This window comes from Canis lupus, chromosome 8, assembly GCF_003254725.2.
Source record: "Canis lupus dingo isolate Sandy chromosome 8, ASM325472v2, whole genome shotgun sequence".
NCBI lineage: Eukaryota > Metazoa > Chordata > Mammalia > Carnivora > Canidae > Canis > Canis lupus.
Window position 1 is genome coordinate 33,261,416 of NC_064250.1, and position 23,181 is coordinate 33,284,596.

The window sequence follows — 23,181 nt, forward strand, 5'->3', positions numbered from 1 at the left end:
CTTGAGCCATTCTTACAAATCAAGACTTGCCATAGGATAAATTTCATCAAACTAAGAGAGAAATCACTCCAGGGAAGCCATCCTACCTCAAGAAAACCATAGCAGAACTCAAAGGTATCCCTAATTTGGGGGAAAAAATTGAAGAAATTCTATTTTCTTACAGTAAGTTAACCAACTGATAGAGAACAAGCTGATCCACTTTCGACCCAGAGAACCAGAAAAATGAGGTTCAGAGTTTTCGTCACTAAGAAAGCTCTCTTTAACAAAAATTATAAATTCTTCTAAAATATAATTTATACCCCAAAGTTAGCTTTTCTCTGAGTCCAGGTTCTGTGGGATTTTTATATAAAATTAAAGTTTCAATTGCACAGAATAATTTACTGTATCTTCAATATTCAGGAATGTGAAGGACACCAAATAGACAACAGCCACCTCACGAAAGACAAATCTGTGTTCATGGGATTAATTAGAAGGTAGTTTATCTGGAAAACAGGATGCTTAAAAGACAACTGGTATCAAACCCGAGCCTGTTCCATTCACTTTACTTCCTTCTGTTTTAAATAATATTCTGTTAGCAGTTATGACTAGACATGTCCTCCCTTATGACAGGTCTTCATGTGAAAAATTCATATAACTTTTGGCATCTTTAATTTAGTTGAATAAAAGATCTCATTCTACAGTTAGTAATGACAGTTTATCAAAATGTTTGTGCTCTGCTTCTTTCATAAGAGTGTGCATTAGCAGTAACAGTAAAAACTGTAATGTCAACACTTCTCCCAACTTAAACATCTTAAGACTAAAAGAGATTTCAAAACTAATTTGTTCTAGACCAGCAAAATATAGCACCAACAGAACACTTTCTTTTCAAAATGCTTTTCTATTATTAGCCACTTTATCTGCACGATGTTCCATGACTGGTTCAGTCTAATCCCCATTTTATGGATGAGTAGATCGGGCATGAGACCATGGTAAGCTGCTGTAGGCTATAAAATAAAGGCAGTGGACAGTGACCACAACCCATGAGGATGATGACTTTCTGAGTTCTAGTCCTATCTTTTCTGTAGATTGTTAAGATACATTGCCTTTATTTTTTTAAAAAATACATTCACACATACACGTACATTCTCTATATCAAGCTGCAGTTTATATTGACCTTGCACACACAGATCTAAAATGAACCACCAGCTGTTCTGTTGAGTCAGATGGCACAGCAGAGGAAAAAAAAAAAAAAACTAGAACTTTGGAATGAAATAGACCAATTCTAACCTTGGTTTTGCCACCAACTAGCTACCTAACCCTCTCTGAGTACCATTTTCCTCATCTGTAAAATGGGGCTAATAGCATCATCTTCATGGAGAAGTAATGAGAGCAAATGCAAGCACAGTAATTGATACATAGAAGATGTGTGACTATCTGTTCCCTTTCTCCTTCCCCATCACATTAGATAATACTGTAGGTGGCAAATTAAGTTAAATCAGCGTCCTTTACTACTTAACCCTATACAAGTGACAATTTGCAAGTTGACAAGTACAAACAACGAGTGGCACAGGGCATGACTAAGTTAGCTGAGGGCAATCCACAGATAAACTACTCACAAGTGACCAGGCAGGTATGAATAGTCCCCTTGTCCCTCTCATTATCTGCTCTGTCCAAAAGGCTAATGGCAGTAGCTGTTGCCAACAGGTACGCAGTGGGAGAGGTAAGCCATCATGAATAGAATGAAGCCAATGCCAGATAATTACTCCCCATACAATTAAGGATTGAATCAGTGCACAATGCCTTCCTTAAACAGTTCTCATTCCCACGGATGTTAAACTTAGCATAGACGAGCTACTCTCGTACTCCTTTTTACTTATAAGCATTAGAATCAAAAACTACTCCGCAAACTCTTTGCCATCTATTTTAAAGAGAATTGCTCTAAGAAGCTGAAAATATCAAGATACCTTTTCAAATCATTTTCATACTCTTTTTTTTTTTTTCAAACAAGTGCTTCAAAGGGTTCATTTCTTTCTTCAAAAGGACAGGCTGTGTCTTGTTCTCTGAAAAATGGATCATAAGTATGATGCAGTGAACCACAGACTCCCAAAGATTCTTGGGGCTCCCTGCTGGAACTTTCTGTTGCCATCACCCAAGGTCTAAAGAGTAGGACCTGAAATATTTCTCCTCACCTTTTCTCTACCACATAGGACTTAGAACTGCAGAGTTCAAAACAATTTTTTTTTTTTATGTGAAGAAATATAGGGATCCAAGATTTCATTGTATGACTTTGAACACGGGTTCTAACGTCTCAGGACTACAGCAAGGTTGGCAGCAAGTTTGACATCTCAACCAGCACTCTGAGCTTTCCTATGTGGAAAGACAGGCCAGTGTATGGAAACCTCTGAACTAGGAGTTGGCTGTTGTAGTCCTAGTTCTGATAAAATTTATGTGGGACCTTGACTTTTATGGCTCCGCCTCTCTCACACATACAATAAGAGTCAATGGCAAGATCAGTGATTCTGATGAAGGCTGGGGATGATCACCCCAGAAAAATGATCAGAGTCACAAAGATTGTCACAGAATATCAGGAGGTATCCTGGCCCACAGGGCTGGATGGGCCACCCTTCTTAAGGACTCTATGGCTACTGTCTTCATGTACCCTAACAAGATACAATATGATTCACTCCCCAGACAAGAAAGGGTGTTCTTCACTGGCTCTTTTTGCTGTAGTTGCAGAGGACCAAGAAGAACAAATAAAGGAGAAAGAAGTATGGGAAAGCCAAGGTGAGACATGATGACTAGATCAGTAGCTAGATATACTCCCCTTACATATAAACTTAGGCCTCTGTGCAAGGCAAGGGCTCACTCTGTGGGTTTGTGTGCATGTACCTAGGAAGTCAGCCAAAATGTTTTTTTTTTTTTTTACTATTGATGATATATGAGAGAGAGCACCTACCCTGCAGTCACTCCCTACCTAGGAATACTCCAGCAGAAGCTCACTCTGCATACAAATTGCTCAGCTGGGCTTCTTGCAGTAGAGTAGACCTGAGAAGTGCTCAGGGCCAACCAGTACCTACTCCCAAGGAGGGTGGGCAGCAGCGGCCTCTACAGCAACAAGAGAAGGTCCTAGCACTATCTCAGCAGCAACAAGAATAAGAATAAAGAATAAGATACAGTTCTGCATTGCCTACTAATTAGGCAGTATCATAGCTAGCTCATAAAATTGTTCTGAGAATTAAATGAATTAATGTATGTAAAGGACTTCGAACAGTATCTGGCACTAAGGATCGATAAATGTTAGCTATTTAGTACCAAAAACTAATTTACAAAGAAAAAAACTACTGGAATTCAACCTAACAGTACATATGGAGTACATATGGGATAAAAAAAATAATTTTTCTTTTACTTAATCATTGGATAAAAAGATCAGGAACTAGAAGATATGGTAAATCCATAATTCATTTATTCAGCACAAAAAGAAATACTAATTGTACACATACAATAATTATAAAATCCAGCACCAGTTATATATTATGGTGCTGTTTCTTTGTTTGACCCCACCCCACCTAGATCTATTCTCTGTCTTTCTCCACTCTACTGAGGATTCCAAAAAGCAGACCTCTATCATGTGGGATACCTCCCTTGCTGAATCCTGACTGATCTGGACAATGGGAAGCTCCAGTAAGGGAGGGAAACAACTGTGCTCCTCCACAGCTGCTACTCTTGCTGAGTGGGCCACCCCCATGGCCCCAGCTCTCTTAGGGTTTGGGTGACACCATTCCCTAACCCTTTGCCTCTTCAAGCCAACAGACTAGATTCTGTCTCCAGAGTCTTCACCACCTCTTGCTAATCCCCGTTACACCATCCAACACCTTTGAAAATAGTTTATTACACTTAACTTGAGTTAAATAGTTTAACTTGAGTTAAATCCATTAACTAAAACACTGTCTTATGTTCTTATCTAGATATTTCCCTGAAGTCAGGCTTTTCTCCCCAACCAGAAGTTAGCAGGGCTGCCTTCAACTTCATGTTTCATCTCTTCCACCTCACTCTCCAGCTCCTACCTCAAACATAAAGATCATTGTGCTGGGGCCACACAAATATGGCTGACACACCTATGGCTCCATTTCCAGCAATGAAGGTACTTTTAACTAAGGAAATCATCTCTACAACTTGATGTGCCTGTTGCAATGAGTCTTTAGGCTTCACAGCTGAGCTGTTCTAGATAGATTACACTGTTTTCAACTACAAAGTCATCCTCAACACAGTGCTGAATCTACCATGAGCTCTGCCACAATAATTGGTTCCTGATAAAAACTATATGTATGTGTTATAGATAGTATGTGTATGGCTATCATCTATCTATCTATCCATCTCTCTCTCTCTCTCTCTCTCTATATATATATATATATATGCATATATATATATGGATATAGATATTTTTATATCTATATAAAATAGATAGGTTCCACCCCCACCATGGAGCCCAGTGCAGGGCTTGAACTTATGACTGTAATATTGAGACCTGAGCTGAGACCAAGAGTTGGGCACTTAGCTGACTGAGCCACCCAGGTGCCCCTCTATGGCTATCTATATAAAAATTTAAGGAAAGATTCAAGCTTTGTCAAAAATATCACTATCCTAGCTTAAATTCTAGTCTTGTCCTTAAAATGAGAGAGGGGGCACCTGGGTGATGCAGTCAGTTAAGCATCCAATTCTTGATCTCAGCTCAGGTCTTGATTTCAGGGTTGTGATTTCAAGCCCCACATTGGGCACCACACTGGGAGTACAGTCTACTTAAATAAAATAAAATAAAATAAAATAAAATAAAATAAAATAAAATAAAATAAAATAAATAAAATAAAATAAAATAAAATAAAATAAAATAAATAAAATAAAATAAAATAAAATAAAATAAAATAAAAAAGTAATTACCAATAGGGCAATGGGAATTTTGTAGAAAAAAAAGCTAAGAATCTTATTTCAAAAGCTGGAAGTATTCATGAAAGCATCATTTTTTTTTTCATTTAATAAATGTTGTTGGAAGTCTGCCATGTGCCAGACCCTGTGCCAAGCACAGAGGATACAGCAATAAACAAGATAGAAATAGTCTCTGCCTTTAAGTATTTCAGAATGTGATGGTAAAGACAATTTTGACTAAGTTCATTAGTATGAGGACTGTAGTGAAGAGATTCAGATGCTATTTGACAATATGACAGTGGACTCAACTTATCCCAGGTGGTCAAGGAATATTTCTCTGGGGGAGCAAAGCTTAAGCAGAGCCGTGGAAGATTGGTATTAGCTAGATAAGTGGGGTAGGAGAAATGGAAAATAATGTGCAAAGATCAAGAGATGGAAAAGAAGATCACATATTCATAGAATTGAAGTAGGCCAGTGTGGCTATAGTAAGAATGAGTACAAGATGAGGGTGTAGAAGTGGGCTAGGTAATGCAGGATCTGTAACTAAATTAAGAGTGTAGATTTTATCTTAATACCAATGGAAAGCTATTGAAGGGCTTTATGAAGGAGAGAGTCACTACCAGATTTTGAAAAGCTCTATCTGGATCAATGAGGACAGGAACAGATGTGGGGAGACTGGTTTGGAGGCTGGTGTATTTAGCCCAGGCCAAGGATGACACTTGTTTGAAGCAAGAAAGTGGTCATGACAGGGAGAAGTATTTGAATTCAAAGGTATTGAGGGGAAAAATCGTTTGACTTGGAAATAGGTGGGATATGGAGAATGAAGGAGAAGGTAGAGTTCTGAAAACTCCCAGTTATCAGGCTTGGGTAGTTGGATGGATGATGATGCCACTTCCTGAGACAAGGGAGCACAAGATAAAGACAGGCCTGGGATGTGAGAACATCATCTATCAGGTGAAACAAAAACTGGGTAAGAACCACTGAGTTAAACTAAGGGTAAAATCATATGAAATTTTCAATATTGGATTGTTTTGGTGTACAAAAATGGAAATTTAATATGGTACTGTTACAAAAGTCTATCTTCTGGGATTAACACAATGTTTAAGGAAGCACTGTTTGATTATGATACACTATGAGCTTTTCTGCAAGACTAGGTCAGGAATATCTATAATCATAATCAAGAAGAAGCCACAGAAAGGGGGCACAGAGGTACATGCACATACATACACCAGGAGGCCTAAATCAAGGTGCAAAAAGGCATAGATTCATCAAACACAAGTGAAGAAAATTAAGCTGTATGCAGCAATACTACGAGATCAAATAAATTCAGTGTACCCCAGAGCCATTCTAGGACTATTGGAAAACACTTATCCAATTAACTTACAGCCTGCAAAGAAGTAAGTCAGAGTTTAAAAACTGTTTTGCACTTATTCTCCATAATTCCAAAGAAAGCATGCCAGAAATATACTGTGTTTGCTTCTAATTTTAAACAGGAATCCAGGTTTCTCACTCTGGAATTCACTTACAGAAACAGGTAACAGCACAGCAGATGGAGGTTCCATCCTAGATCTTGGATCACTGTCAACTGTCTCCTATTGCATATTGGAGGGCTGCAGCTCTTCCTTCCTATCTTGAGTGCAAAAGTCCTGTAAAGCACAGGAAGGGGTATAAACCAGCGTCTACCATTTCTCATTGCACTTTCCAAGAGGAATCTGCCTCCTTCTCAGGCTGTGTCTCTGCCATGGAGTTCCAAGGTTCTGAGCCTATTTATCTTGAAGCGAAATCACCACTGTAACAGGGGGCAGTATCAGTTGTCTACTTGATACGAAATTGCTTTCACTGAGCCCAGCTTTATCCTGAAGGTCACGTCAAATTAGGGATTCACATCCCTTTGCTTTAGTTTAGTGTTAGTATATTACTCATCATTAAATGAAGTCTAGAGAAATATGCTACTAGTTAGAGGTAAAATTGTGCAATTAAAAGACTCAAATCTAACACATTAGCTACTAGCTCAAGTTAATATTAACCTAAAGTTTTTTGAAGTATTGACATTACCAAGTTGATTTCTTACACACAGTATTTTTCCATGTGATGTCTCATTACCAGGCTTGTAATAGTACCTGGCTGTTTTCTTCATTCCCCCAGCCCTGGGAGAAAGGAGGGGAAGAGGATGGATGTCCCATATTTAATTACTTTCTTTGCTTATTTTACTTCTGAACTGTTTTAACAAATAGGTGGATTTTTTTAAGTAGAAAAGGAATATTTTTAATTTCTATGCCATGTGTTAGTTTCTTAAGAAAACAATTACATATTTAGATTTCATAATTTTTAAAGAGCTTCTAAATGCCTATCAAAAAGAAGATGTTATTTTAATCCACTTATTGGGTGATTTAAAAACCTTTATAGACATATCTGTGGCTAGTTAGGTGCAGATGATTAGAGCCCTAGTTCTTCACCTTTGGGGATTTTCAATACCTTGTTGTTTTGTATTTGATTTTATGTTTCTTACCACCTCCACATTCTTAGTGATGGCACAGACACATCTTCATAGAAATTACCTAATCCAGAAACCCCCAAAATACCCTGTATTCCTTCTTTTCCTTCATCCAATTCTCTTTCCAGATCCAATCAACTCACCAGGTTCTGTTCATTCTCCCTAGAAAGTATCTTTCTAACTCTCTGCTCCATTTTCAAAGCTGTGACTTTGGGATAAGCCTTATAATCTATCACCTGGACAACTGCCAGAGCTCCCCACTCTTTTCTCTGCTTTTAATTATTTCCCCTACTCAAGCAACCCACAGCATATATAGCATGACCTTTCTAAACACTCAGATCTGGTCCCTTCCTTTCCATTACAACCATTCAATGGCTCTCTTTGGCCTATAGAATAAAGTTCAGTGCCCTTCGAACTACATGCAAGGCCATCTGTCTTATGGCTCTTTCCTCCCTTTCCAGTTTTATTCCCCCTTCCCCATCCTGAATCCCCTCGACACACCAGCCATGACCAATACTTAAAGGCTCGAATATGCATTATACTGGTTCACATCTTTATACCATTATACATTTATTCCCTTTACATAGGAATCTCTCCTACCAAATTAAGATTTTCCTCTTTTGTGCCAGAACCAAACTGGATAGATATCTCTATTCATGTATTTATCACACTATATAATAATTCTGTTTCTGTGGTTGCCTTCCTCTGTAGAACACAAGAAGGTCAAGGAGTTTTCTTATTCAGCCTACCTAGCATGGTGTCTGATATGTGATATGTGCTTGATGAATGGATGGAGGAGGTGTTAAGTGGCATCTCCTAATTTCTTAAAAATTAAATTAATGAACATCATTTTGCTATAAAGTTATGTAGAAAATCCCTTAAAATACATAAATTGTAAGATGTTGTCTTCATCAAATTGTTATAACCCCACTTCTCCTACCCTAGGGAATCTGCTTCTCTCTGCTCAAGGGCCACAGATAATCTCAGACTCCCAATCCCAATATTTCCACAGATGATAACTAGGCACAACATATTACCTGGAGAGAAAAAATTTCACACAACACATCTAACAGAGGGACGATAATGGCATCTTTATATATAAAACATGACATTTACGCATATTAGCATTCAAGAGGAGAAATGCAAGAATCTAGAAGCAATTTATCTTTCTTTATACTAAAACTACATTATTTAAAAAATATTATCATTCTTTGACTCATCCCAAAGGAAGGGGTTCCCCCCAAATTATTCATGTCATAGACCTGACAATAATGCATCTGTGAATTAAGCCAGAAATTTAAAAAGTTTTGCATCAAAATACAATAAAATAAAAATCCCAGGTCCTGAGTAATACTTTAATTTTATTATTCACTCTTTTAAGATGTTCAGCCAGAGTAACTAAAATGTGTTTCCCCATTGAGAGTCTTAAAAATAAACTTTAAACTTAGGAACTCTGTGGATCCAGTCTCTTTCCAGAATGAAGCCATTTTATTTGTTCACTTTGCCTACAAGTGAAAGCATACAGCCTCTGTTTAGTTCAACTAACCAAGGATATAAATTGCCCCAAGGTGTTTGTTTTTCTTGCTCTTTATAAATAAGATGACCTAGAGAAAAATACAAAAGATATTGCCTGCCTGTGTGCATTCACTCATTCAGCAAATATCTCTGAGAAGCCCTTGCTAGGCCTGGGGCTAGTGAGATGAATAATTCACAGTCCTCTCCTTCAAGAGGTTCCCTGCCTAATGGGGATATGAAACCTAATCAGGTAATTATAAAACCACATGGGAGGTTAGTGATAGAGACATGCACAAGGTTTGGTGTAAGCCCAGAAGAGGAGTATTTAAGCCGTTAAGTGGCTGAACAGAAGAACAGACACGTACCTTTGGGATTCAGGGACCCAGAATAGGCATGTTAGAAGTAAGTTTGTGGTGAGATGTAAGGAATGGACAGATGAGGGAGTTTACAGCTACTAACCTCAGTTTTCTCAAGAGCAGAGGATTCTAGCCATTTCCTGGGAAAGAGTAGTTGAGCATTGAATAAGGGCATGTCTTCTAGAAGTAGTGGAAGTGTGGTATCATTTCTGAGAGGAACAGAACAGTGAGGTACTGCAGGTAAGAAAGCAATTGAAGGGTGGCTCTGAAGGCCCAGGGAACTGAATCTGTAGAGGCCAGAAAGGGCAAAGAGCAACACAGGTCTGGGTTGGGGTTCTGTAGACCTACACGGCACAAGAATACAAGAACTGGCAGGGGACTAGTAGGCAATCAGTTCAGATGGCTAACCCACAGGTTGCATAAGATAAAAAGATGGCTCAGCAATGTATGATGACTGGTATGTGATCATATGTTCCTTTTTGCCCAGGACCATCCTGCCAAAGAATCTCTATTGGGCAGTATATTATATGGTCCCCTACATAATACAGAGAAATAATAAGAGAACGGGTTTCTATGAGGTTAAAGGGATAGTGTGGCCGAAGAGTGGAATGAAGGAGTTATGATTTAAGAAGGCGGAGCTTCCGGATAGGGAGAAGATAAAGGGTGTGGTCCTGGTAGGGAGTGGCTCAGATGACACAGAGATGACAGTCTTTAGTGTTAAGGTAGCCCCAGCAATATGATGCTAATTGGTTGGATGCGTCATTCTCATGGCCATTGAGATCAGCTCTGACACTTAGTAGATATTCAATACAAGTTTGAAGATATAGCAAGAGGTGGAACAGGAAGGGCGACTATGAACCAGGCCCCACGTGACAGACAATAGGGAGCTGGCTAAAAAGGGGAGACAGAAGTGAAGAATGATTCAAGATGGCATATATGTGCCTGAGACACAACATAAAAAATGTACTTTTAAAAGAGGAAGGGAGGCAGCCCGGGTGGCTCAGTGGTTTAGCGCCGCCTTTAGCCCAGGGCGTGATCCTGGAGACCCAGGATCAAGTCCCACATTGGGCTCCTTGCATGGAGCCTGCTTCTCCCTCTGCCTGTGTCTCTGCCTCTCTCTCTCTCTCTGTGTCTCTCATGAATAAATAAATAAAATCGTTTAAAAAAGAATAAAAATAAATAAATAAATAAATAAATAAATAAATAAATAAATAAATAAAAGAGGAAGGAAAGAGGAGCACCTGAGTGGCTCAGTCCTAATCTTGCTTTCAGCTCAGATCCTGATCTCATGGGTTGTGGGATCAGACCCCAAGTTGGGTTCCTTGCTCAGCAGAGAGTCTGCTTGAAGGTTCTTTCCCTCTGACCCTCCCCCTACTTGCGCACACGTTCTCTCTCTTGAACAAATAAATACTAAATCTTTAGAAGAGGGAGGAAAGATATGATCAGGGAGCAGTCAGGGGGCAAGCCAGTAGTTTGGGGGGTATGAGAGAATAAGAAGACCCTACAGTGTAAGCTATAGAAGAGGAGAGGGGAGGGGAGTGGTGGGCACCACTGTGCTGCTTCCATGCAGCCTGAAGGGGCAGCAAAGTTCCCATTAGGGGAGAGGCCAGGGGTTCTGTCTCAATGTAAGTGAATCCTACTGAGGTCATTAAAAGGTCCAAAACCAAATTCCAACCTGCACAGGAAGTTCAAGGGTAGCAGGTAAATTTCTCATATATTCTTTTTTTTGCCTTGTACACTCCTAGCCTCTATCTTGGAAGGCTGGTACAATGGAACAAAGATAATTATCCTTTCTTGGGCTAAAGTGTTAGTTATGTTACTTCCTGTTACAACTTAATAATTACTAGAAAATTGCTTATAAACAAACCATTTCCACTTCACATATATGCATCTTTTCTTCAAACTTTGGAAAGAGAACCGTAGCTTGTCCCAACATGTCTCTTCCTGTCTATGTGAAGCATAGAGGCAGATCTCAATAAGTAACCACAGGCTGTTCTGGAGTCCCTGAAAATATATGATGTACTAAATATCCCCTAAATATTTATCTTTTACAATTTCAAATTATTATCACCAAAGAAGCTAAAGCTCAAAATGTTTTAATTCAACTAAAAGAATTTCATCAAATTCAGCACTTTTAGAACAATTTATAAATGTCTGAGTTCCTCTGTCCTTAAATCATAGTTTGGGGCAGGGTAGAGAGCAAGCAATAAGAGAATTCTTGACTGATTGACTCAGGGGGGAGGAGGAGACTGTCAAAGAATTTGGGAGAAAGGTTCATCCTAAAATTTATTCCAGTGAAACAGATCCTGGCTCCCCCATATACCCCCCTGTCCCAGCTACCTGGAGGCCTGAGACACAAGTCCTTGAGCCCATGGCCAAAGTCTCTTGACAAAAAATGTCCTGCCCATCCAGTACTGACTTAAGTATTTCCATCTTTTCAAGTGCTGATAAGGAGAATGGTGGTTCTCAAGCTGAGGAGTCCATAGGCTCATCTCATTAACTGTCTACTATGCTTTCATGGTTTTTCTTTGGGTCATCCCCAGTCTAAATAGCAAACAAGATAATGGAAAGTTTGTAACTGAGGTCACCAACTGCATAAAAATAGGAGAGGTGACTTTTATTTTGGTTTGTTCTTACGAGAAACTTCCGTGTGAATAATCTAAACTTAATAAAAATAACACTGTCTCAGCTAGAGACATCTCTGAAAAATGGTAGCAATACAGGTATGCATTATTTTATTTCTCCCTGTTTCATTATTTAGATCTGCACGCTTCTGCGATGCTAGGCATCTATATTTATCTCCTAGTCTGTCAGAAAACACTGCAGCTGCAACTGTGAGTTTATCCAACAGATACAAATAAGAGACCAGCACCCTTCTAAAAAGACTTCAAATTTCAGATCACAGTGTCATATCACATGGAGACAGATACAAAGCTTTTCAGGATGTAGCTTGTGGTAGGGGCAGTGACACAAGTGGAGTTGCTAAGGGAAAGTATTATATTTAAAGTAAAGGAGCAGATGTAAAGAAGGGAAGGGATCATTTAGTTCAAACTCTTCATTTTACTGAGGAAAGAATGACAACCCAGAGTTTTAAGTCTGTTCAAAGATCCATAATAGAGCCCAGGTGAGAACCTGAAACCAGAATCCCCAGGGGAGGGGTCAGTACTCTAATTTCCACAGTCTCTTCTTTAATGAAGTGTACCAAGTCGAGCCTTCATGTTTGGAGATAACACAGAAGAAGTTTCCACTAAACACCCTATGGCTATCATGAACAACTGTCATTTTTTTGACCACCAAGGACTATTTTCTAAAGTACAGTACTCTGATTCCTTTGTGGAATTACTTGTCTCCTACTGGAAGAGGTCTCGATGGGAAGGTCCATCCAGGCACCTGCCCCTCTACTGTGCAAGCTAAAATAGACTCTGGACTCTCTTTTGTCAGAGCATTTTTCTCCCACCCTACAGCAGCCAGGGGCAGACATATAATTGGGTCTAATGACTCTAGCAGTTGACCCAGCCAAGACTGTCAGGCAGTCAGTTCCTGCTCCTGCGAATTAATACCTACGTTTCCTAAGTCTGTGTTTTAAGCATTTCCTTCAGTCCAGATATTTTCCTGTATCTCTGCAACAGAATCTCATTTATTGTAAGTTAGAGTCAGAGTTGATTTCCATTACTTACAACACAAAGCTTCTTGGAGGAAAAGAATGTAAAAAAGTCTAAGAGATAGAGAGATCCTAACTAATTCTGAGGTTAGATACACACATAGAAGCCATTCCTTTAATTAAACATTCCTACTTGTGGTGAAACAGAGAAAAGCTACAAGTCTGCTGAGATTTGAGTATAAATAGCTGTTGAAGTTTTGATGTCATGCTGGCATTATTGTGGAGTTAAAATCATTGAACCTAGAGCCTTTTAGAAGAATATAGAAAGTTTCTATTCCAAGATAAAATCTGAGTTCTAAAGAAGTGACACACACAAGTCTAAGGCTGAGACACAAATTGGATTAAAATTTAAGAAATAACAGTGAGATCAGTGTGGAAAACATTATCTATAGCTAGATGTTTATTTTGAAATAAACATCTTTCTCTGTATTTAAACTCAGATTTTAGAAGTTTTATAGTATTAAATTTTCATATTTTGAGCTTTAGTTTTTGAAAACTAACAGAGGGTGGACAAAATGGTAAGGTGAGGAAGGAAAAAATGTATCTCAGGCAAAATTCACCTCTATGCTTAGACCTTACTATGGCCTTGATTGAAGCATGATCGCCTCCTTGTGATGGTATACTTTAATTGCAAACTCATCGGATGATTAAGCCTGTGAAAGACTGACCTTACAACCTAAAATATAATAAACAAAAGCAGTAGAGTCATGATTTATATGTAAATTAGAAACATTTTATTGCATATGATAGGAAAGCTTTTTAATTCTAAAGTGTTGTGGGAATGAAAAATTCTGGTTGATGGTAATTAAGATAAGCTAAATGTTCAATCATATTGCTCCACGTGTCATGTTCTTCATCCTAAGACTTATAAATCAATATGTTGAGCCAACAACTCTTGGGAAACTAGAATTTGAGCCCTCCAGTTGTAGTAACCAGGCAGATGGCACTACAAATAGAGTTAAAGAGCTTCTGTCAGAGAAACAGGTTTTACAAGTTGGAATGAAGAAAACCCAAACTGAGCTAAATTGGGTTATGGGACTGCAATAAGGAATCCTTTTATCTTAGTTGTAAAGAAAATCTACCCACAAAAAGAATCACCCAGAATATCATACATCAGAACATTCATGCAAGCAGAGAAAAGCCAACATGAATTTCTAACACATAAAACCCATTTTCACAGACTGCATGAAAAATAAAAAAAAACTTATTTCAAAATTCACATTGCCTTTTGAAAACAAGCCATATGTTGTTTGTAGGAAAGGTGCTAAATTTTTGAAGAAAAGGATATGAAGTGAGTTTCAGAACCAAAGGTGACAGGAAGGGCACCAATTCGTGTATAAATATGAAAATATGAAAAAAAAAACCAGCCTCTAGATTCCTAGAACATAGATAATTTATCACCAGAAATTGCTAACATTAAGAGCTGCACGACTTTGGCTTTGCTACTGTTTAACTTGGGCCTCAATCCAACTGCCATATTATAGGTTTATGTAGGCGATGTCAGAAACCCAAGTTCTTCGGCCTACGGATTTGGAAAGTGTGCACTTTGAAAATGAGTTTTATATTCAGAAGTCAAGACAGAATTCTGACTTCTAAAATACACTTCTGCAACAAGAGAATGTCATTTTTAAAAAATTGATCATGACTACTAATACTAGCTTATATATCCAAAGACAAGTAGAGATATAGTCAATAAATAAATTTGGAAATATCTAGGAAAACTTTTTTTAAAGCAGTCCAATAGATACAAAGAGAGACTGAACTTAGAGGCATATGTTGCAAAAACCAAACATTTTACACTTTCAAAAGTGATGTGTATAAAATACTGGAACACTTTTTCCATTGATGTATAGTAACATTAAGGGGAGAATTTTCATATTAAAGTAAAAACATTGAATTTTAAACATTTTTAGCTTTTTAATTATGGAAAATTTCAAATGTATACAAAAGTAGAGAGGATAGTATAATGGACTTGCAAGTGCCTTTCAGCCAGCTTCATGATTATCAATTCATGGCCTAGGCATGATTTGTTTAACCCAGGCTGTGGAAAACAATCTCAATATGCTATAAAAGATGTCCTTTTAATTTATTTTTCAAAAGAACTGTTTCACTTCATTCTTTTCCATGGCTATCATCTGTATTTTTTTTAAAAATTTTATTTATTTATTTTAAAGGAGATAGAAATGTATTCAATATACCCCAAGGGAGTGGCAGGCAAGACAGTAATGGAAATACTAGGTAGAGGGTGTATTTAAAATGGGAGGGTGAGGACGTAGGGGGACATATGGAATTGGTAACCGTGCCCGGTTGTAAGTAACCCATTGTTTAGTTAGAGCCTATGGATATTTCCAGATGGGTTACCTGATGTCCCTGTCTGTATTCAGCCAGAGAATCACTGTGGCCCTTTCTACATTCCATTGCTCAAACCTATTGCCTAAAAGCAGACTCTGTGTTCTCCTCTGACAGATTGGCAACGACAAATCTTTGGCATTTGGGCAGAGGTCTTATCTTTGGTAGCTTCTTCTTGCTGAATGAAGGGTGTGGAGATGTCCCTACCAAAACTTCTTGGTCCATCAGGGGTTCTGTGCAGTTATAGACCAGAACATGGTATTATATTAACATGCTGACAGGTGATTTGAGTGAAATTCCTTTGTGGTCAGGTCCATGGGATTTAGTTGAGGGGCCCCACAGATGTTATGGGCCGAAATTCCTGTTGCACCATCCCTGCTGTACAGGGAACTGTTGGATTCACTCAGTCTCCTAGCAGCATGTTTGCCTGCATATCAGGATGGCAGCTGAATCCACAGGAACAAAGGGAAAGGGGCAGAGGTAAAAAGAAGTGAGGTGGCTGAGAGTCAACCAGTGTCAGGGAAGAGTCCCAACTGAGTCTGAAATGTGTGTGGATTCACCCTGGGTGAGCTTCCGCGGCCAGCTGCCTCACACATTGGGTACAGACCCTGGGGATGGAGTGAGAAAGCAGAGGAAAGGAGTCCTTTACCCTTACAGGCTTGGGTACTCTGACCACACCAGGGAGCTGCCCTGGCCAGAGATCTTCAGTTGGCTGGGAAGTGCTAGGGTTAGACTGGGGAAAGGTAGAAAAGAGAGAGGAGAAGGAGGGAAGGACAAAAAGGAGAATCCCTCATCTTTCTGGGCAACAGTGGTCAGATTGGTTCCTCTGGGGCTCCTGATCCTCACCGAGGAGTAATCTCCACCAACTCGACATCGTCAGTTCCCCAAGGAGTAGTAAAGCTGGTCTACTGAGGGAAAGTCCTGAGAAATTCCAAAAGAATCTGAGAGAGCCCTGAATGACAAAAGCTCCTCATGTCAGGTTCGTCTAAATATGGGGAGGCCCCAAATTCTCCCTGTGTAGCAGTGTGGAGCTGCCAAATATGGTATCTCTCCTGATCAGATAGGGACCTGCAAATATGGGGTGCTGACTAGATGGAAGTCAGTGGCCTGGGTGGTGAACGGATTCACTCAAGACAGAACAAAGGAGATAGAAGTTTATTGAATACACTGCAAGGGAGGCCAGGCAGGACAGCAAAGCAGAGACTATCATCTATATTTTTAAAACTAGATAGCTATTTGTAGAATCAAAAAACGAGCTGAAGGAAACTTAGATAGCAACCATATTCCCACTAAATTCAAGACCTCCTGACGCAAGATCCTCATACAGTGTAAGGAAAGTCTTTCTACAAACAGAAAGAATCATTTAAAATCCAAGAAAGCTGCCTTATGAGGCCATGGATACGCCATCTCTCGAAAGGTTGAGATACAGCCTTAAGCAAAAACTTAATATCATGGTATACGGTAAGAATGTGTATTTGGGAAACACACCTGAGTTTGAATCTTGATTTTGCCAGTTAGCGGTTGTGCCTCCCCTCTGAGCTTCAGCCCTTCTACCACAGGGTTACTATTAGAATCCAATGAGGTAACATAAATAAAATGCCTAGCACACAGGAGATACTTAATAGACATCTCTTCTTTCATCTCCCTTTACTCCCCAAATCAGTTACACCTAATGACAGAGAAAACAAGCAAATGTATAAAAGCATTGTACTAAATGATCTCACATACACGCATAATTTTTCGGTCACCATCTTATTATGGGATAACAGTAACTGAAATATTAAATTGATAGTGTTTTTCTCAGGGCTACACTTTTCCTGAGACAATCCTCATGTGAAAAATATATATGGAGAATAGAGTCCTTCTTATCAGTATATTAAGCTGGAACAATACAGGGCAAGTCACTTCAGAGACATAGCAATGAAAGCTAAAATAGTTTCTTTTTCTTCAGCCACATTCTTATGCTACAGAGAAAATATCTGATGTGGAAAAAAAAGAAAAGCTTTTGATATGAAGGAAGAGAATCGTATTAAGAGGAAATGGAAAAAAAATCTCAAGCAGATAAATTCTTAATTACCCTTTTTCTCACTATCTTAATACCCAGCTCCAGTAGTATGTAGTATTTCAAATTAATGACTCCTAGGTGATTTCATTGCTTCATGTTATATGAACCCTCAATATAAAATAAGTCCCCAAGTAGCCTTGTGCCCATAATCAGCATCTCTCTGAGGAGTGGTTGGCTCTCTCTGCCTTCTAGTACTCACTCCTAATGTGGAAAATTTCTATCTGCTACAATGAGACATCATTATTATCCCATATGGAGCCAATTTTTTAAGACTCTTTCCTAGAAATACCCACCATGTGACAAGTGCTGACATTTGTGACATATGTAATACAACATGCTGGGGCATTTGAGAATCTCTCTGGATTTAATCTCTCAAATATGGTGCATTGGGCTTTGGTGACTTCCCTGCAGATATTTTTCTTCTTGAATATTGTGTTCTGCTATCCTTCTTTTCACAGATATCCTACAGTCATCAAAGTAAAGATGATCCATTTTTAAAGCCTAAATATTAAAATTATTTATTAGAGTGTTTCAGCTAGCCTATGATGTACAACAAATCAAACCCAAACTTAGACTTACAACAATGATCCTTTATTTTGTCTCATGATACTGCAGTTTAGCTGAAGTTTAGTTTAGCTGTCCCTCTTTTGCCTTCGCCTGAGTACATTCATGCAGCTACATTCAGCTGGAGAGTTGGCAGGGCCAGAAGGTTCAAGATGGGCTCACTTATGTCTGCCAGTTGATGCTGGCTGTAGTCCAGGGTACCTCAGTTCTCCTCCACTTAGCCTCTCATCTTCCAGTAGGCCAGCCTGGTTTTCCTACATGACTGTCTCAGGGCAATGTCTTTGTCCTAAATGGTCTAAAGCAGAAAGTGCAATATGACATTATTGTCATTGCATTCTGTTGATCAAAACAAAAGACCAGTCCTTATTCAAGGTTTGGGGAAATAGACTCCACCTCTTAAAGGTGGATGTGGCAAAGTCATACTGCCGAAAAGCTGGGGAGGAAATGTTATAGCAATCTCTGAAAACAAGAGGGTTCTAAGCAAAGGTATCAAATTAAGTGTATTGTCTTTCTCAGAACTAAACTTGTCTTCTCTAAAATTCAAGCATAGCACCATGCCTCTGGCTGTGATTTCCTAAGAATCAGAATCTAAGCCTTTGCTTAGAATTGCAACACATCTCTCAGTGTTGTGGCTGCATTAATAATCCCTTTGTCCCCACCTGCAAGTAGAAGTCTAAGGAAGAAAATGAAAGTTTTTATTTTTTCACAGTAACAATTTTTTGTTCCTAATGGAAAGAATAATGTAGAAAAAAAAGTTCAGCCACTTACAACACAGGCAAATGCCATGCTTGGAGAGGCCACGTGGTAAAATCTTTGAGATCCTCAAGTGGAGAACTTAATTGGGATGGTACAGTGGCCATCAGCACACCCCCCAAGATGTGGCTGTGAGCCACAGAGCAGCCTCTCCCACATTCAGCTTGTCCCAACAAAAGCCAAGAAGTAACTGAATAGCAATGAGTGGGTATGGATCATGCCTGCACCGGTATTCAGAAACCTGGGACCTCTCTGATTGCTAGTTTTTATCTGACCATGAACCTGACTCTTGTGTCTCTCTCTGCATGGCTTTACTGCAATTGCCCACAGGATACACAGAAAGCATTTTAGATATCTCTGATAAGATAAAATGGAAAAATATTATTGTATGACTCCCCCCAAAATTCTGGCTACAGATAATTAGTGGGACATTTAAAGAGATTTAACTGCAAACAGGAATTTGCTCTAAGTTTTAAAATATTTCATTTGAAAAAAAAATCACCAAGTTATTACAGAGCTTTGACAGCCAAAGCTTAGTTCCATGGTCATCACAGTAAACTATGGTGAGCATTTCCCTATAAATCAATGATTAGCATCCTCCTTCTTAAAAGATTTTATGGAATATATTACTTTGTGGTTTTGCTAGTTTGTGAATTAGATTCATGTTTTACTCTGTAGAATATACAGGAAAATGACTTCTGTGTGTGTGTGTGTGTGTGTGTGTGTGTGTGTGACAGAGAGACTGATGCAGAGAGAGAGACATACATGCACACAGATCTCATTCATTTCTGCTATGTCAGGCACCCCTAAAGGAACAATTCCACTTAATGTCCAAAGGACTATGTGCTTCTATTTACTGTCTGACTTCTCATCTTCTAAATCAGTTAGTATTCGTGATAGGAATACCTGAAATGATATATCATAGATAGAGATTTTGTTTCCTTCAATTTACTCCCTATTCTGCACCTGCTCAGATTCCTCAGTTTATTTTCATCCTCCCTTTCTAAAATCAACTGATAGATATTTTATTACTTTAAAAGAATATAAGCTCTCCCATCATCTTTTGACTCTAGACTGTGAATTATTACACTTAATGTACAATGTCCAAGACTGCGAACGCATAACTGGAAAGGAGTTAATGGCAAGGTTACAGCAAGGGTAAAATGACCTAGGTAGCTGTCAGAGGTTAAATGCATGAGCTGTGGACAGCAGTACTTGCCAAAGACTTGTAGCTTTAAAATACTCAGATTCAAATCTCAGATTCTGACATATTATCCTCTCTCTAGACTCTCCTCTCGTACCATAATGCACATTTTATGACTGTAAGCCATGCTACATTGGGCTTTCTCAAAGAATGATGAAATGCTAACAGCTCCAACAGAATGTAGCAGAACAATGGGAACAAAACCACAAATGAGCAGAAGCTTGGCACTCAGTGCCTCTAAGGCCAGAGCAGTTGAATTAATCTTTTCCAAATGCAACTAATTAGATCTTCAACTCCAAAGTAAATAAAGATAAGACTTATTAGGTTATAGTATTCATAAGTGAGGAAGGATCAGCAAGTAATAAGCATAGCTGGAAAAAGGAAATTCTATTAGGGCAATTATTCATGTTGAAACTTTGATGGAGAAAAAAAATACATAAGTGATTTCCACTTAAAACATTTTGAGACGTGCCCTGATTGTGTCTACAAATGAAGGCTCAGTAACCTATCAAGTTAATTTCCCACTCCAGAAATGCTGGTACATCCAGCATGTATATTAGAGTATACATGGAGTATATACTTGGGAGTATATTAGAATCTATCTGACACCGAGGGCTAGGTGCCACCTCACCTGCACTCACGTAATAATTTCACAAAATTTTGTTGACCTCCTACATCCACCTCAGTATTTCAGGGAGCAAAATGGCCCCTGTCCTAGGAGAGGAGTTGTCAATTCTACCATTGCTAAGACAGACTTTCCTTCAAACAAGTCTACCTGGCTCTCCCTCCCTCTCTATTTTCATGGACTTCCTATACCCTGACTACCTGGGCTCAGCCTCCATCCATTTCTTCCTCCGTTTGATTCTATTCCCTGTTGTACGTGGGCTCTGGTCGGCCCCAGGGCTTGCCGCCTCCCTAGTTGGGCCCTGCCATGTACTGTTCTGGCATTCTCACAGCTGCCCACGTTCTGGTGTAGATTATTGAACACAAAGACATTAAGGGGGGAAAAAAATGAACCAGCAGATTTAATTAACCTGCTTTTCAACCAAATTAACTTTTGTTTTGTTTATTTCTCAATATCATTGGAAGTCTGCCTAATTCCTCTAGATTGACCATTCCAAATTCATTAGCCTTTGTTTCATAAATGTTTGAATTTTTATATTTTTTTAAGCTGCTTTCAATGCTGTAATACAGGAGAGACCTCCTGGTTGTGTCCTGGACAGCTTTCCCCCAGACACGAAACAAAGAAACAACTTTCACTCTTACTTGCTCCCTATAAAAATAAAACAGTTCGAGTTTCTTTGTCATCATTTCACTGATGGTGGACAGGCTTTGTGTATGTGACATCCTGTCTCTTCCTCTACAAAAGCTGTCCTGGGTATCGTCAAAGCTTATGTACTCTGTTGCGAGGTGAAACTTCGGAGAATAAGACTGAGGAATAGACTTCTTGGAACAGAGTTCTCAGGGCACCTCCAGGTGTGATACAATCCTTTAGATATCTAAATCTCCATGAGATACCCCACCACCATCCACCAGAGAATCTCACATTTGAGAATCTCCATAATAGGGCTCTTAGTGACCCAGGGAGCAGAAGGACCCCCAGCACATCAAGATCTAGCACTTTGCTAATTACTTTACTCGCTCTTTTGACTATTGAAAGGTTTCTTTATGTAGTTAGAGTAAAACAAGCAGATTTGATTTGGGGAATTATTTGTTCTTAATCACACAATTCCTAGGTCTAACGAGGAAGCACATGGTTTCCTCAAGGAGCTATGGGGCTCTACACCCCAAAACAGGTAATATCAAATGCCAGAAGTGAAGCCAGAATCCAAAGATCCTCCCTTCCTGGATCACACTGCCCCCTGTGGACTGTGCTGCAGAACGGGCCCCACAGGGGTGCTTGAGGAGTGAGGTTTACTGACAGCGGTATATAGGGTCTCAGTCTAGGCCTGGGCTGAAGCTGCCTACGCCATTTATTACATTCCTCAACTTCACTGAATTTCCTTATCTATAATTCAGAGGTAATAATTCCTACCTGACGGGTCTGGTGTGACAAGAAAATAATCGATGCAGGGCACCTAGCACAAAGCACGCTCCCAGTAAACGGTAGCTATCATTATTTTTCATTTAAAATGTAAGATAATGATAACGTGACTCCTATGAGACTACCATAGCTATTTGGGATAATTTATTAAAAGCCACAGAACTCCATCTTTAAGAGATTAAGAAAAACTATGATTACTAGTCATATATTGCATTTTCCAAGTACTTACTGACAGAATTTGGGCCATTTATTTCAAGACTGTGGATAAGTTACTTAATTGTTGTTTTTCTATTTTTCCAATAGCATGAATATTTTGTCTCCAAATATGCTGATACCCTTAAGCTGCCTAAAACTCTATCCACAGGGGGTCTGCAAGGAATGCTTGCTGGAACAATATTAAGGTTTAGTGATTCTAGTGTTTTGTTTGTTTTGTGGGTTGTGTGTGTGTGTATTAGGGAGGGGTGTTGTTTTTGTCTTCCAAAGCTTTGTGTCATTCCAAAATGACTCAAGGGATAGATACTATGCAAGCACCATTAATTATCTGGAAATGCAAGGATAGAGAAAATGTGCTTTAAAAATACAGGAGGGTTATTACGAAGGGGTGAAGAATACATACTGGAATGTGTGGGCCATGTTTGAGTTCAAGTTGGTTTCTAAGGGCTCTGTAACAGCTCAGGACGGGGTGGTCTGGCCACCCATGTGCTATCTCCTGCCCTACACAGGGAGAAAAACCTGAAAAAAATCCTGAGTGTAGAAGTTTTTGAGATAATCCACTTTACTAAATAACTGAGATTTTAAAAAAGATATTATCCATTCTATTAGGATGTTCAGGGTCCTGGGAAATAAAATATAACAAAAGGGAACAAACATGTGAGCAGTAACACCCCCTAAAATATTTGTCTTGTTCTTTTGAAGGTTATCTTAAAACAAAGGTTTGCTGTAAGAATACATTGAAATAAGAACTCTTAAGACATAAAGCCAAGATGAGAGTAAATGCTTACTGTATTGGGCAGTGTGGGACCCCATGCCATCACAGATGTCCCACAGAGAGTCAGTCAGGGCATTCTTCCTCAGTGAGAAACACAGGCATGTTTTACACCCATGGATGAAAATGTGAGGTTCCTACTAGTTTAGCCCACATTTCCAATATACACAACCAAAAAGATTAGGTTTTGTCTTGCATACAACACTAAGGCTGGAGTGCCTGGCTGGCTCAGTTGGTTAAATGTCTGCCTTTGGCTCAGGTCATGTTACTGGGGTCCTGGGATCGAGCCCCA

The 23,181-nt window shown here is 39.1% G+C and overlaps 1 protein-coding gene across 1 annotated transcript in view; it reads right to left on the reverse strand.

Annotated features, from left to right (window-relative positions):
• The window catches only part of SLC35F4 (solute carrier family 35 member F4), a 232,345-nt gene that overhangs the window by 114,427 nt on the left and 94,737 nt on the right, over positions 1-23,181 (reverse strand). The window lies entirely within an intron of this gene.